This window comes from Gymnogyps californianus, chromosome 2, assembly GCF_018139145.2.
Source record: "Gymnogyps californianus isolate 813 chromosome 2, ASM1813914v2, whole genome shotgun sequence".
NCBI classification, from domain to species: domain Eukaryota; kingdom Metazoa; phylum Chordata; class Aves; order Accipitriformes; family Cathartidae; genus Gymnogyps; species Gymnogyps californianus.
In genome coordinates this window covers 138,786,358-138,800,747 of record NC_059472.1, presented here as the reverse complement: position 1 = coordinate 138,800,747, position 14,390 = coordinate 138,786,358, and positions in this window count along the sequence as shown.

The window sequence follows — 14,390 nt, the reverse complement described above, 5'->3', positions numbered from 1 at the left end:
CAGAAAGTAAATTAGACAAGACAACCTAGTTATATGCTTTGGACATCTCTAATTAAGGAATTCTAGGTAACTTACCCAGCCTACAGCATCATTGTCCTCATTAGTGTACTGTCACCATCATCATCATCCCCATGCTACCTAACACCAAAGCCTGAGGGATTTTCCATCACACCATTGGGCATCCCATTTCCTTGATTCTTAGATTGCTTTGAGACACTGTGAATCTCAGCTGCTATTCCCCAAGGAGCCTATTTAAAAAATTGAGCGCAGGAGGGGTACTCTGTTGTTGGCAGCTCTCGTGGCTTACACAGATGGTCTACCGTGTTCAGAGCCTACTGCGTCTTTTAGAAGTTGATTTCATTCCTACATGCAGAAGATTAAAGTAAGAAAGTGTCAATCACAGATGTGCAGATTGCCAAGTCTGACTGGCTTTTGAGTTCCTGGGTAGCAACCACTCAGGTATTCAAAATCAAAGAAAAACTAATTGGCAGAGGATGTATCTACACCATGACCATGCAGACCCCAGAAAAAAAATTCTGATGAGTGAAGAGCAGAGACACCCTTGCTTTGGAAATGACATGCCAGCCAGCCTGGGCCCACAAGCAGTGATCCTGTGCTCAAGTTAATAATTGTCTCAGAGGGGTTTTTCCACTGAGATGTGACAGTGTGAAAATAAATCTTGGCTATGTAAACTTATTGGTTCTTCTGAATACTGTCTTAGGGGTGCAGCACCTTGTGCATTGTGTTGCATGTGCAGTGTTGACCTGTTGCAAAATTCTTTTATGCACTCCAGCCATCCAGTGCTCCCAGTGTTCAGAGAGTTATCTCTGTTTATTGTTATTGACACAGAAAAGCAAGTGCAAATATATATAAACGGCAGAGCTGCTGGGTTACACATTTTAAAATTGTCGATTCTAAGGAATTATTCCCATTTTAACCTGCAATAAGTTAAGACCATATCACCAGGATTTGAAATATAACACTCACCCTGGATTAGAAGTAGCTACACAGCTAGTAGTACTTTTGTTTCCAGGGAATTTTTTTTTAACAACTTGCAGAAAGTCCTCTACTGGAACAATTTTACATTGGGAAAAGGTTCATGCATTCAATAAAATCAACACCTCTGCATCAATTTCATTACCTTTTTTCCAGAAAATAATTAAAATGTTTTGTTTTGATGTGGCTAGAGCAATTATATTGGTTTATTACATGACACTTCTACTGTGAATTCTTTTCTAATGTCAGCTATGGTATAACAGAAAATGAAAAGGTGAACTCAAAGAGAATGTTGGAGCCTTACTGAACCAGCATTTGTTTGAAGTGAACATATTTTGGAATATTTATAGGGGGAGGAATTTGATATTTTTATTTATTTTGTCCCAATTTGGGGAGACAACTAGACCAAATTGTTTATGAGAAATTCTGTTCGACCTGCTCTGCTACTCAAGGAGTAAATGAATGCTCTAAGGGAACAGTGATTGTGGAGCCAGTTCTTTCCCTCCTGTCTTTGTAATTTGTACTTAGCCATGTGTAACCCCGCACATTATGGGCAGCATGTGATGTCAGCAAAAGCAGCTGCCTGATTAAGTGCTACCCACCGCAGAAACTGGGCCCTGGGCTATGATTTGTGGGGCAATAGTCATCATAGTTAGATAACTACAGTGTTTACTGTAACTTGGAGGGCATACATAACATTTTTAAAGGCAAGGAGAGGAGGAATATATGCCTCATTAATATCTACTTGGTAAATTCTCAGAATATATATCCATATCCATATTTGATATATCTCATCCTGTTATCTTCAAAATGCTCCTAGTTTGGATATAGCTCCAACTTCACTCTGGCTTAATAGGGTATAGCTATATTTCAAACCTACAGTGTCATCAAAGAGTTGTTTATTTCACTTGAACTGATATAAAACCTCTCCAGTGTCATCTGAGATATAAAAAATGGCTGGAGTGCCACATTTAAAAAAAAGAACACAGAAACATCTTTTCACTTGGAAACTGGCATTTTGGATGCTGTTGCTTTAAATATGTGAAGAATTTCTGGTTTTGCTCAGTAGCAATGGTGATTTTCTGAGAATTAAGGCACAAGATGATGACACTTAAAGTTTGCATGTGGGAATTGAATAACTTTCATCTCACTGTTTCAGCCTTACTCCCTGGAGCAGGCAATTAGACTCACTGAGCCAAGCAGTAGTGTTGCCTCTCTCCCTCCCCAGGTGTGCGTCAGTGAACCTCCTGGGACAGGAAACAGGGTTAAACCAGGCTCTGATCGTTCTTTGCCCTCCTTCAGTTTTCTGGTTTGTAAGAGGCCAGTGAGGAGGCAGTATAAGGCGGCACATAGAGCCTCCTGATAGCTTGCTGCTTTATAGCAGACTCAGGGAGACTGCAATCATCTGAAGGTGATTCCCAGCTACCTAGGGAGTTGTACTTTCAGGGAATGTGGTTCCACTCCAGATGAAGAATGCTGGCTGGATCAGGGCTCAGACCCTGGTATACAGCCATGACAGATGCAGACATACAACTAGGCTGCATATGTCCTGCTGAAGACTCCTTGGTGCTGTTAATGGGGGAAGGTAGGCAGATCAAGATGACACGGTGACGAGTTAAGGCATCGGCTTACACTTGCAGAAAGCATGTGAAACTAGGTATCACAATTCATTGTTATAGTGTCATCAAAAACTTCTATGTTCCAGTGACTTCAGATGGCTTACACCTTGAGTGGGTACAGTAGCATAACAGGGTGTTAGTACTACAGGATGAAGGAATATATTTCTCTTTCACATGCTACCTCAGTATTACGAACCACTCATGCACATTGTGTGTTGTTGATTTTCATTCAATCTGTTCAATTTTGGAGACTTCAAACTCCTGTCCAAATACTTCATACATACAAGTAATCTTCCTGAAGTCTGATTTCTGGGTCCAGAAGATCACAACATGATCTTTTATTGAAAAAAATGCAAGTCTTTTTGAAATAATTGTTTAAACAGCTGCCAGAGCTGTGGCACTCAGAATCACTGCCGCTGTGATGCAGCAGGACAAGCGCCTGGGTCCTGTGGTTCTGCTTGTGTCCTTGCTGAGTGTGACTCATGCCAGCCAGATCTGACATGGGGCCCAGAGGAACAGTCCTGGTTATAACCCACCTGAGAAGTAAATTGTATGTATTAGGGGACTTTTACCAGTAATCCTTGTTTACATGCAAAATGGAGGAGAAAAACGAGTACTTCCAATTTTGGAAAAAAGACAAGAAACAACGCAGCTTCTTGTTGCTCTCATGAGGTCTACAACAAAACTGTCATTGATTTCAGCTGAGTATTTTGTTTGCATATGGCTTGTGCTAGCCGTCAAAGAAATTACAAAGTCAAAGACACTTCATCTCAGGCAGTTTGTGTATTGTGCGTAATGTAAATACTGGCCTCACGATATTTTCCCGCTTAATTCTGGAGGTTTTACATTTGGCTTTTTTAGAAACATACTTTTTAAAAGAACCCTAAAAATTCATCTGCTGTTTGTGTATTCATTCAGCCTTCTGTCTGTGAAAGTCTACTTGCCTTGAGAAAAGATGTAATGGTTTTATATGGGATATGAAATTTCTCTCATAAATGTGATATGATCTAATAATTAATGAATGCCAGAAGACAAGCTAGAAAGCTTAAAGTCTAACAACTTTTATCTAAGTTATTCTATCTTCTCACTTTCCATCATCTCAGACTTTCAAATAGGTCTAGGGTTTATAACTAGGTAGATATTAAAAGTCCAAGTCTCTTTATATTGAAGCCCTATTTCTCCCTTTACATGTCTCTGCCCATATAATGTAGCATCAAAAAGAGGTGAATGTAATGTAATTTATTTCCACTTTAATGTTCCTTAACAGTGTAAGAATGGCATACAGTGGTATGGGTATTACACCAGAATCTTACTATATATAAATTAAAGTTAGGCTAATAATAATAGTAACAGTAATATTTATATATTCATTTACATATGCCTTTATATATATTTTTTGCTGGCATGTCTGGGGGAAGTGAACTGTAGGTACTATCAAGTGTGCAACATTTTTTCTGGACAATGAAAATGGAAAGGGTCATTTTAGGTTGAATCAAATATTTTGTTTGACAGAAATAGGATGCTTTCTTTTGATTAAGTGATTTTAATTTATATTTTTAATTAGATTGATAAAAATGATTTATGTAAAAATGTTAAAATTCACATTTAAAATATACTGAGTGGATAGAAATCAGTCAGCAGAATTTTATAGAACATAGGGCTGGCATATGGGCCAAATAACTTTGCAATTTTCCATGACTTCCTGAAGAGAAAATTTTCTGAAGTATATTAAGATATTAGACAGGATTTTCAAAGTGTTTAAATTCATAAAAGGGAGACAGATGCCTGACAAGATTTTAAAGTGCTTAATGGGGCTACCACACCTACTAGCAACTGTATAGATGGTTGTGAATATTGGCACAACACGGGTTATCTTTTGTGCTTATATACTTAACAGATACATATCTTTTTGCATTTTACTAGAATTAATCTTTCTGTCTCACATGTATCAGCTTCTTCTCTGCTACTACATATTTTACCTCTGTTCTCTTTCTTGGAACATCTATGTATTTTGTTTGTTTTCCCTTTTCCTTCCCAGCCCTTTTTAATCTCCTCTTTTGCATGTGAAAAGAAAATGTCGTGCTACATCTGCTGAGGAGACAACATATAGTAAAATGATTCACTTAGGTAAGGGTCGGCAAAATTGCCAATAATAATGTCCCCAGTCAAGAAAATAAACCGGCAATATTCAGGCAGATTTGCAATTGGCTGCATATTTTTGACTTTTCAAGACCATATATAATGCAGCAGTGAATTGCTAACTCATTTATGTATAAGAATAGGGCAATGGGACATACAAAATCATTGAAAGAATACATAAAGAGGCTGAAGAAATAACTTCTGAATCCAGTAAACAAATGCACGTAGTTACCTATAAAGTAGAGAAAAAAAAACACCTGATTTTGCAGTCTGATTTCAGTAAGGTGATGTCATTAATACAATTCTATTTACTAAGTTTAATTATTTTTCTCCTGAAAAACTTGGACTACTTGCAAACATATACTTAAATTGTTATTTGCATTGGGAAATACAGTCCAAATCTCCCCTTTTGTGTAAATTCAAAGCCAAATAGAATGTTTTTTATATAATTTTAAGACAGAATAGTCATTGCAATTTTTTAATGAAAATAACTAAATACATAGGTGTTATAGCTTTAGTAACAGTGGATTATCAAATATATGGACATACTTAGCAAATCATTGGTTTAACAGACAAATTTCTTTCTTAGTGTTCTTTCAGGACTCAAAGAGAAACATTCAGGACCCATTTGGTTGTCTTCCTTTTGAATCATAAATCAGTAATGGAAATGGAAAGAAAGCTGTAGTTCTTGCAATGAAAGCCACTGTTCAGATAAATTGAGAATCATTGGGTTTATTTTTAAAATACTGTCTAAAGTTTGGTGTGGACATATTTATTCCAAATAAAGTGAACATAAACCCAAGATCCAAAAATGTAAAATGATGCATACAAACTATATTTAGAACAATCCTAATGTAATTCTCAGTTGCTGAACTGATTTGATCTCCTTATCATGGGGAGAAATTGGACTCTGAGATATTATCAACAGTTTCTAACTCCAATCTGATTATTGCTATAATCCTGACAGTGATTGATTCTCAGTAATTATCTCAGAAGCAGAATTAGATTAAAAAACAATATTCCAGATTATAGAAGACTCCAGTCCATTCTTGTAATTAGTTCCGTCTTAGAATGTATGATGCTATCACATTTGAATAATTTAGAGTGAATTATTTGCAAGCAGCCTGTTTGACTATACTCTAATAGGAAAACAGATAAACAAGAAACTATAATATTTTAAGAAACATTACATTGTAAATTAGCAGCCTCATTGCAGTAAAGTTTACTTTGCCAATGTTTTCTGTTTGACATGTAGCTCCTAAAATATTACTGGGTACTAAGCAAAAGCCCAGTGTTACAATAATCAGTGATCATGCATTCATAATGATGATTTATGATTACTGATGGTGTCATTATCATCATAATTATAGGTTATGATTTAATTTTTCACTATTGGCATCTGAATAATTTTCAACCATAGGCCTTTCCTTTGTGGGAAGAATTACTTGCAGATAATGGCCATAAAGAACGGACTCATGAGAATGAACCCGTATTTGAAATTCTTTAGCAATATTCACTTACTATTTTCATTAATTCTGTTTGTAACAGTAATGGCCTGGACCAAAAAGGGATGAAGCTTCATTGTGCTAAGTACTTTAAAGAATACATGGAATGAATTGTCTCTGTCCAAAACACAATAGTAACAGGATCTTAACAGAAAATAGAGAAAGAAGTATACGTGTCTTACGTATTGTAAATTATGGAAACTGATGTCCCAAGTTTTTTTTCTCCCTTCCTTTCTTCCTTTCTCTCATTATGATTAATTGAAGGAGTGGACTCAAAATATTCCATAGTCCAGACTCATTTTGAAGATCATGATTCCTGTAGCTCCCTTGGAGGCAAAGGTGATGTGTTCTGGGCCATCTCTTTTCATCAGGTACCTTGGGATTTGAGAATAGGTATTTTGTTCTCCAGGCCCATGCTGTTGGGCTGCTGTGATAGAGTTTTGACAAAGACGCAACAAGAAAAGTTGGTTCAGGATTGTTTCCAGCCAGATCCAGGCAGGTGTTGAGTCAGAAAGGAAAGAAGGAATTTAATTCAATGGTGAAAGCAGCAGAGACAATCAGTCACCACATCCTATATGGAAAACTCTTATGATTCCCAATATCCCAGGCTTTGATCCTGGGCAGACTTCAGTCTCTCATCCTTTTGTGCTCATGTAAAGCTCAAGAACATATTGTAAAGGAGGGTGATGTAGGAGGTGAAATAGTTGTTGAAAAAAATGTTGATTAAGTTCAAAGAAAGAGAAGTTGGACAAGGATAAAGGAATTGAGAAAAGGCACAGATAACTAAAAAATCTTGAGTTTAAACACACTAAAAGTTTTGACATTTTAATTTTTATCCGGAAGTTTTTATGAATGCCTCTCTTAAAATGCCAACAGCTTATGATACATGTTATTTTAAAGTATTAAATGTACATACAGTGAAGTAATCTTGAAAATGTGATGGTATCAGGAATTAATTGCAAATACAGGGGCCTTGAAGGGAGCTCTTGCACTAGAAGTAATGGTAATAAAAATGAATATGATTAAGATTAACTATTAATTTTAGTCTGTTACAAATTAACTATCGCTCTGATGCCGAAGCACAGCATTTAGAAGTACAAAAGATATAGCCTCTCTGAACAGTACAAGATTAGTGATCATTCCATTTGGATACATGCAGTCTAAAGACAGTGCCTTATTTTGCTAATGAGATATAAAAAATGTGTTCGCTGTTCTCTCTATCACTGGTAAACAAACAATGTAATGCCAACACGTAACAGATGATGAAAACAGTAATCTATTATAAAGCATGGATGGAAATTGGCACTTTTCTTGTACCTCTGATTGTCCCACAGGGATTTTGTATGCTTTGGCCTTTAGTAAAGATGCTGATCTGTTCTTGTTTCTTGAAAATTCTTTGGAATAAAAATACACTGATGTATTTAGGATAGGCACCTGAAAGCAGTAGATAAGGTTACCGGAATAGCTTTTTCATGAAACTCCAGATTTAAATCTCCAGAACATGAGTAGTTGTGCATTTGAGCCTTCCCTTCTATTTTTGTTATGCACTAAAAAAAGTTCTCTTTCTAAATATAGTAATGTATTTTCTTTTTCTGCAGCACTTCAAAATGAACAAGTAGAGTTCTTTATAGTAAATACATTGACTCAGCACTAATAGTATTCTGAATGCAAAATAGATTGCTGTGGGTCATAGATTGAACTAGTGTAACTTCTCTTAGCTTCCTTGACAGTGTTGAAAGACAAAATCCAGGAGCTGAAAGTATGCATTTTTTTAATCAATTCCATCCTGATGACCTCTGAAGTTTATAAAGTTGTATTACTCCCTTCACTGTCACATTAAGTTTTGTCACTCTGTTTTCATCAACAGTATTAAACATATTGGTCATTTTGATTATAACTATATCAAGAGCAATTTTTATATTAATAATATTGTTTAGATACAAGAGAAGAAGGGGTAGAGAATACCAGCCCTTAGAATAGCTGAACTTTAAGGCTTTATCCTAAAAGGATATTTCTAGTTGAAAGTTTACACCTAATTCATTTATGTGGTTCTTAACACTGGTTTTGACAGTGTTGGTTATGTCAGGCTCCACTTAAACACTGCCTGTGGCTAAACAGAATTTGCTGCAGATGACATTTTTATATAAAGCTAACTTTGTTATTGAAGCCTTTAGCAGTGAAAATACTGCAGAAACTTACAACAGTAACTGAGGACACAGGTGAGTGTTGACCCATGGGTAAGTGCAGCTTCATAAACTATTAAGTGATTGCATGGATCAGCCATGTTTGCCATTCTAAGGTGTTTGAGGTATTCCACTGATGGTTATGGACTTCCAATCTAATTAAGCTGCTTATTTTGTTTTAGAAAAGCACTAGATTTAAAGAGTAAAGGAAAGAAAGCGGTGGGGCTGTGCCCTAGAAACCATCATTATAATTGTCTAGAGTGCATTATATTTATAATTACACAAGGCAATCTGTAACTGCTAGAGCATGATTCAGAATTTACTTTAGGACTGCAGGAGAGTTGTTTAACCTTTTACACTGAGAAGCACATAGACAAAGGCTGGATTGGTGGCCTTCCAGTCTGAAAACAGCAAGCATGATTTGTTTTTATACTTTCAATGGGGTTTGATCCAGTTTTGATCTGACCTATAATGTGAGCTTCAACGGTTACAGAGAGAGAACTGATCACAACTATCACTGCTTTTGAATGAACTAACTAGCAATGACAAAGTCCATTGAGTATGTTTATCATCTATCAATGCAGAGGTTGGGACACATGGCTCAAATGGACAGTGCTTGAGTGTTCAAGCTATATGCTGAACTAGAATGTAGAAAGAGTTTGGTTGTCCATGATAGTTTATCAAGGTGTCCTGGTTTTGGCTGGGATAGAGTTAATTTTCTTCTTAGTAGCTGGTACAGTGCTGTGTTTTGGATTTACTGTGAGAATAATTTTGATAACACACTGATGTTTTAGTTGTTGCTAAGTAGCACTTAAGTTAAGGATTTTTCAGTTTCCCATGCTCTGCCAGCAAGCAGGTGTGCAAGAAGCTGGGAGGGAGCAGAGCCAGGGCAGCTGACCCGAACTAGCCAAAGGGGTATTCCATACCATGGAACGTCATGCCCAGTATATAAACAGGGGGGAGTTGGCCAGGAGGGGCGGATCGCTGCTCAGGCATCAGTCAGCGGGTGGTGAGGAATTGCATTGTGCATCACTTGTCTTTTCTTGGGTGTTATTTCTTTTTTTGTTATATTCCTTTTCATTACAATTATTATTATGTTATTATTATTATTCTTAGTTAGTAGTGTATTTTATTTTAATTTAGTTATTAAACTGTTCTTATCTCAACCTATGAGTTTTACAGTTTTTTTTTCCTCCTCCCAACCCCACTGGGAGGGGGGAGTGGGAAGCGGCTGTGTGGTGCTTAGTTGCTGGCTGGGGTTAAAGCATGACACAAGGACATCCTAAAACTTTGAATTATTTGCAAACTTTCAAAATCTTTTATCTGCAAACAGACAGCAATGTGAGGGAAACCTTGTGACAAAAAATCTTTACCACTCTTTGATCTGAAATTTACTTGTTCACCTAGCATAGCCTATATTAGAACCATATCTATTAAGATATTTTCTTCCTCAGTTTTGAAGGTCACTGACAAAAAAGAACCACTTAGGTAAAAATCAGAACTGTCAGTTACCTGTGAACTGGATTGCTCCTCTGAATCTTTTGAAAGTTACCCTAAGTGCCACACTATTCTTTGGGTGACATTCTCATTCACTAAGTAAGTTTCATACTTCTGTACTGTGCCTTTGGCCTTGGTACAGACTATTTGAACCTTTGTCCTAGGTTCAGCAGTTAGTAGATGCACAACCTCATCACTGAGTGGGTGATGAAAGACTGAGAATATATTAAAAAAGCTTTCCTTCACCCTTTGCACATGACAGCATGAACAGCTGAGCTGGCATGTATGCTGTAGCCCACTTACTGCTAATGCTGGCCACCAGCAAAGTACAACTAATTCCCTGGAGGAAAGGGATTGACAGGGAATGACTTATGGCACAGAGATGTGTTTGTGCCACGATGATGTCCAGTGTTTCTCCTGAGGTGATGCCTTTATTGTAATTTTCTTAGCTGTATGCATCGTTGCAGCTCAAGGCTGTTCCTGGAGGTACAGACCAACCCTTGTTCATTCGTTTCTCATATGCAGGGCTCAGCTGCAGCAGGTACCTTTATCCAAGGAAGAATGCCATCTCATTCTCACCAGAAGTGAATGACAGACTAGCAGTTTGACTGCATATTTCCAGGAGAGAAATACTTTTCAGATTCTAATCTGCTTTAAAAAAGTCCTGTTTTTCTAGTAGTGGAGTATAACAATCTATATAGCTCTTATTTCCTGTTATTGAAGAGTATAGAAATCTATATAACTTATTTCCTATATTTTCTTGCATTCTTTCTAACAGGAAGGTTTCTTTACATCATTAAAGCAAATAAACAAATCCTCTAACTGATAAGCCTCCTTCTGCTGTACTGAAACACTTTGAAATGGTTAGCCTCCCACTCCTTTTCAAATTTGCTGTTACCAGATAAAAATGCAAGCCTGTTCAGGATGTTTATTTTTAGTGAATATCAAACTAAACACCTGTAACAAGTGCCAAATTGTCTATTCTTTTATGTTGTTGAGTGCATAGAAACAGCACTGAGAAAACTCTTTCAATATTAAAACAGTACCTTTTGCTTTCTCCAAATGACAAACCCACATGATTTTCTTATATGGATTGCTTTTTCCCATCTCTTACTCATAACAACATATACCCTTTGACCATCAATGTCACTAGTACCACTGCCTAAATCTCTTTGTAAGTAAATCTCTATCCCTTTATAAAATAGTTTTCTTATCTTTGTTAGCTCATCTTCATTATAACTAAACCTAATTCACTCTCTTCTAAAGGATTTATTTTCTGCCAGTATTAAGGGAATGCCATCTGAAATATTTCCTTTGGAAAACAAAGAAACTATAAAATCTAAGTATTTAAATCTGGTTAACATTTGTTTCTGTAATGTCATTTTAGCAAATGTAGAATGTAGACACACAGTACTTTCTTCCATTTTCAAAGCCAGTCATACAAGAGAGAGCTGAACAAAAAAAAGCCCTCCACATGCATCACAATTCTTTTCTTGCTGCAGCCATTTCTGTTACGCTTAGGTGATGCATCCATCCTCATTAGCTATTGTTCTTCTTTATGGGCAGACTATCTTGAACAATCAACTATACTAGACCTTACACAGGATAAAAAATAACCTAGCTTTGTTCCTCTAGACCCTTCTACATTGTTTCTTGTCCCTTCTTCCAATTAATATTGTCTTTTTCACATCATTAGAGACCTCATATTTAATTTCCTGTGTGTTCGTATATGCCAGAATATGTTAAATTACATTTTGTTTGCATAAAATAGTTCAGCTACAATACATGTGCAGAGAATAAGATATGTTCTTGTCTACTTAATCTAGCTGCCCAACCAAATATTTTTTACTCAATGAGTTCCGTAAAATGTAAGTATTCTATAATCAAAACCTAAATATAATATTAATATTATAATCTCACCTTGACAGAACAGACATGTTTCTATAGTGGATATAAAATATTTGTAAAGAAAGCTTTCTAACATTGTTTTCTGTAATACTATATATATATGTGAAATTTAGAAGCAAAATTCAGGAACAAATGTTAAGAAGCTACAAACTTCAGTGAACACCTGATAGTCACTTATGATGAATCACAAAGGCAAAACTGAATTATAGTACCTAAGTCTGCTGAAGAAAAGCAGTTCTCAGGAAATCGTTCAAGTACACGTGTAGATATAGAAACCATTAGCATTACACATGCTCAGGTATTTTGCTTTAAATAAAGATTCATTTTTAATGTATTTAAGGTAATTTATTTGCAATCTTATCACCATTATTATAATTCATTATACTTCCATACCTGGATACTTGACATGGCTAAACAGAACAATCAGCAAACAAGCAAAAAAATCAAAATCTGAATAAGACGAATGTCAAGAAAAGGTGTACTACTCTTTGGCGCATACATTTGGAATTACTATTTATTTCCAAACCCACAGCTGTTTGCAATGCATTTCAGTTCTTTTTCTGCCATCTGTAATTTTCCTAAAACCAAGCTTAATTCTCTTACACCTGTTTTCTTCTTTGTATGAAAGCTCTTGTTACTTCTGATATTTTGAGGAAGTATCTTTCTTCTGCTTTTTGTAATTTGGGCATTGGAGTAGAAAACGGCTTTCTGTTTTCATCTCTACTCTATCGCATCAATTGTAGAGTCAGTCTTCCATAGGTTTCTAGTGTATTTTGTATTGTTCCTGGTTTCTGTTTCTAATCTGTGGTAACAGACTCTGTATTTTGCTAGGGCAAAATATCTACATATATAACAAACATAGCTATAGAAAATGTGTCTGCAGATTTCTCTTCACTCTCACAATCCAGGCTTTTAGTGAAGAAAGCAGAATGTATGGGAAAAATGGTGTGTTTCTGTCTATGTATAGTTGCATAGCTCATATCAAATTAATCTTTTGGCATACACATGAATTTTAAACATGGCAAGGTTTTACCTACAGTCTTTTCTTCAACTTGCTTTAATGTCTAATTAGAATTCACATCAGGAAAGATGTATGATTTGTCCTTTTTTAGGATGCTCGTTTAGCATAAGTACAAGACTATCTCAAGTGACTGTGTATGTCCATTTTTATTCAGCAAAGTGTTTTTGCATATTGCTACTGGTATGCTGCTCCTGAAGAATACAGTACAGGGATACCTCTAGTGAGCCATTTTTAAGTTAATTAGCGTGGCGCTGGGAGCTGTCTAGGCATGGTAGCAGGGAGCACCACAGAGGCTAAATTACCCTTCTTCTCAGGCAGTTTTTCAGTAGATTAGGCTTCACTTCAACTGAACTCTGTGCTCTTGCAGCTACTCTGCTCCTGTATGTCTAAGCCTGTGAAAATCTAGTTCAGATTTCTGTAGTTTACAATGTAGAGATGCTGAAAATACCAGTGACTAGCTCTTGGTCATTGATAGGACAAGTTGTTTGTAGTCCCATGCAAGTGTTATTCTGAAAATTTGGGTAAGGAAATGAACAAAAGCAAATACCACCACTAAGGTAGTGTTAAACTTCTTATAGTTTGCATCTGCCCTTGTGAAAACTCTCAGGTTGATTAACGTCAAACATCTGTGGACCAGATGATATCAGGTACTTTGAAAGGAACAGATTCTACCAGTAAATGAGAAGTTAAGAATCGCTCCTGTACAGGTACATTCCCTTTCAATGTACAGCTCCCACAAGACAGTGTCCTGCTCTACTTTCTCTGTCTTCAGCCAAACCATAACACAGATGTGAAGGAGGAAGGAGTGTGGGAAAGCATATATAAGGCAATGAATTTGTACACTTCTGTGTGTCTTATACTGCTAACACAGTAGAATCTAACTCCTTGGTTACTTGATTACTACTGATGTAGTAATATAAGTAATGTTAGCTCAAGTAGCTAATTTACATCAACACCAGAACCAGTTTTAGTTCAGCAGGAGTCAGCAGCTGTCATTTTCTCCCTAACAGCTCTTCCCAAGCCCTTCGTTGAAGAATGTGTGGAAGCCAGCGAAAACTGAGCCTGACTTACTAGTAGTAAGAATGATCATGCATATCAGCAAGGAGTGCCTCCCTGAGGAAGGTGCATTCTCCTGTTTCTAGCCATATTGAATACTTAGATTTTCATATTGAATGAAATTACATAAACTAAAGTTATGTTATGTGATCTGTTACAACAAATCTGTCTAGGGCTAAGGCATGTGAAAATTCCTAGTGTATTGCTGCTCTTCTGTAAGTAATGATGTTGGCCATGTTCCAGCCTTTAATGTTTTCTCTTGGGCTTAATAAACTCATAAAAATATCCACTAGATTAATTTGTTTTCTAACTCTTTTTAGTGATCTTGGACTTGAATGTATACACTCTGATCTTAGAGTGTTAGCACTGTGCAAGTTTCAAACCTTTTAATAATCATTAACTCTGTTATCAAGATACTTTCTAATTTCTTCTCTTTTGTCCTGGTAAATCTAATTTCTGATGTAGG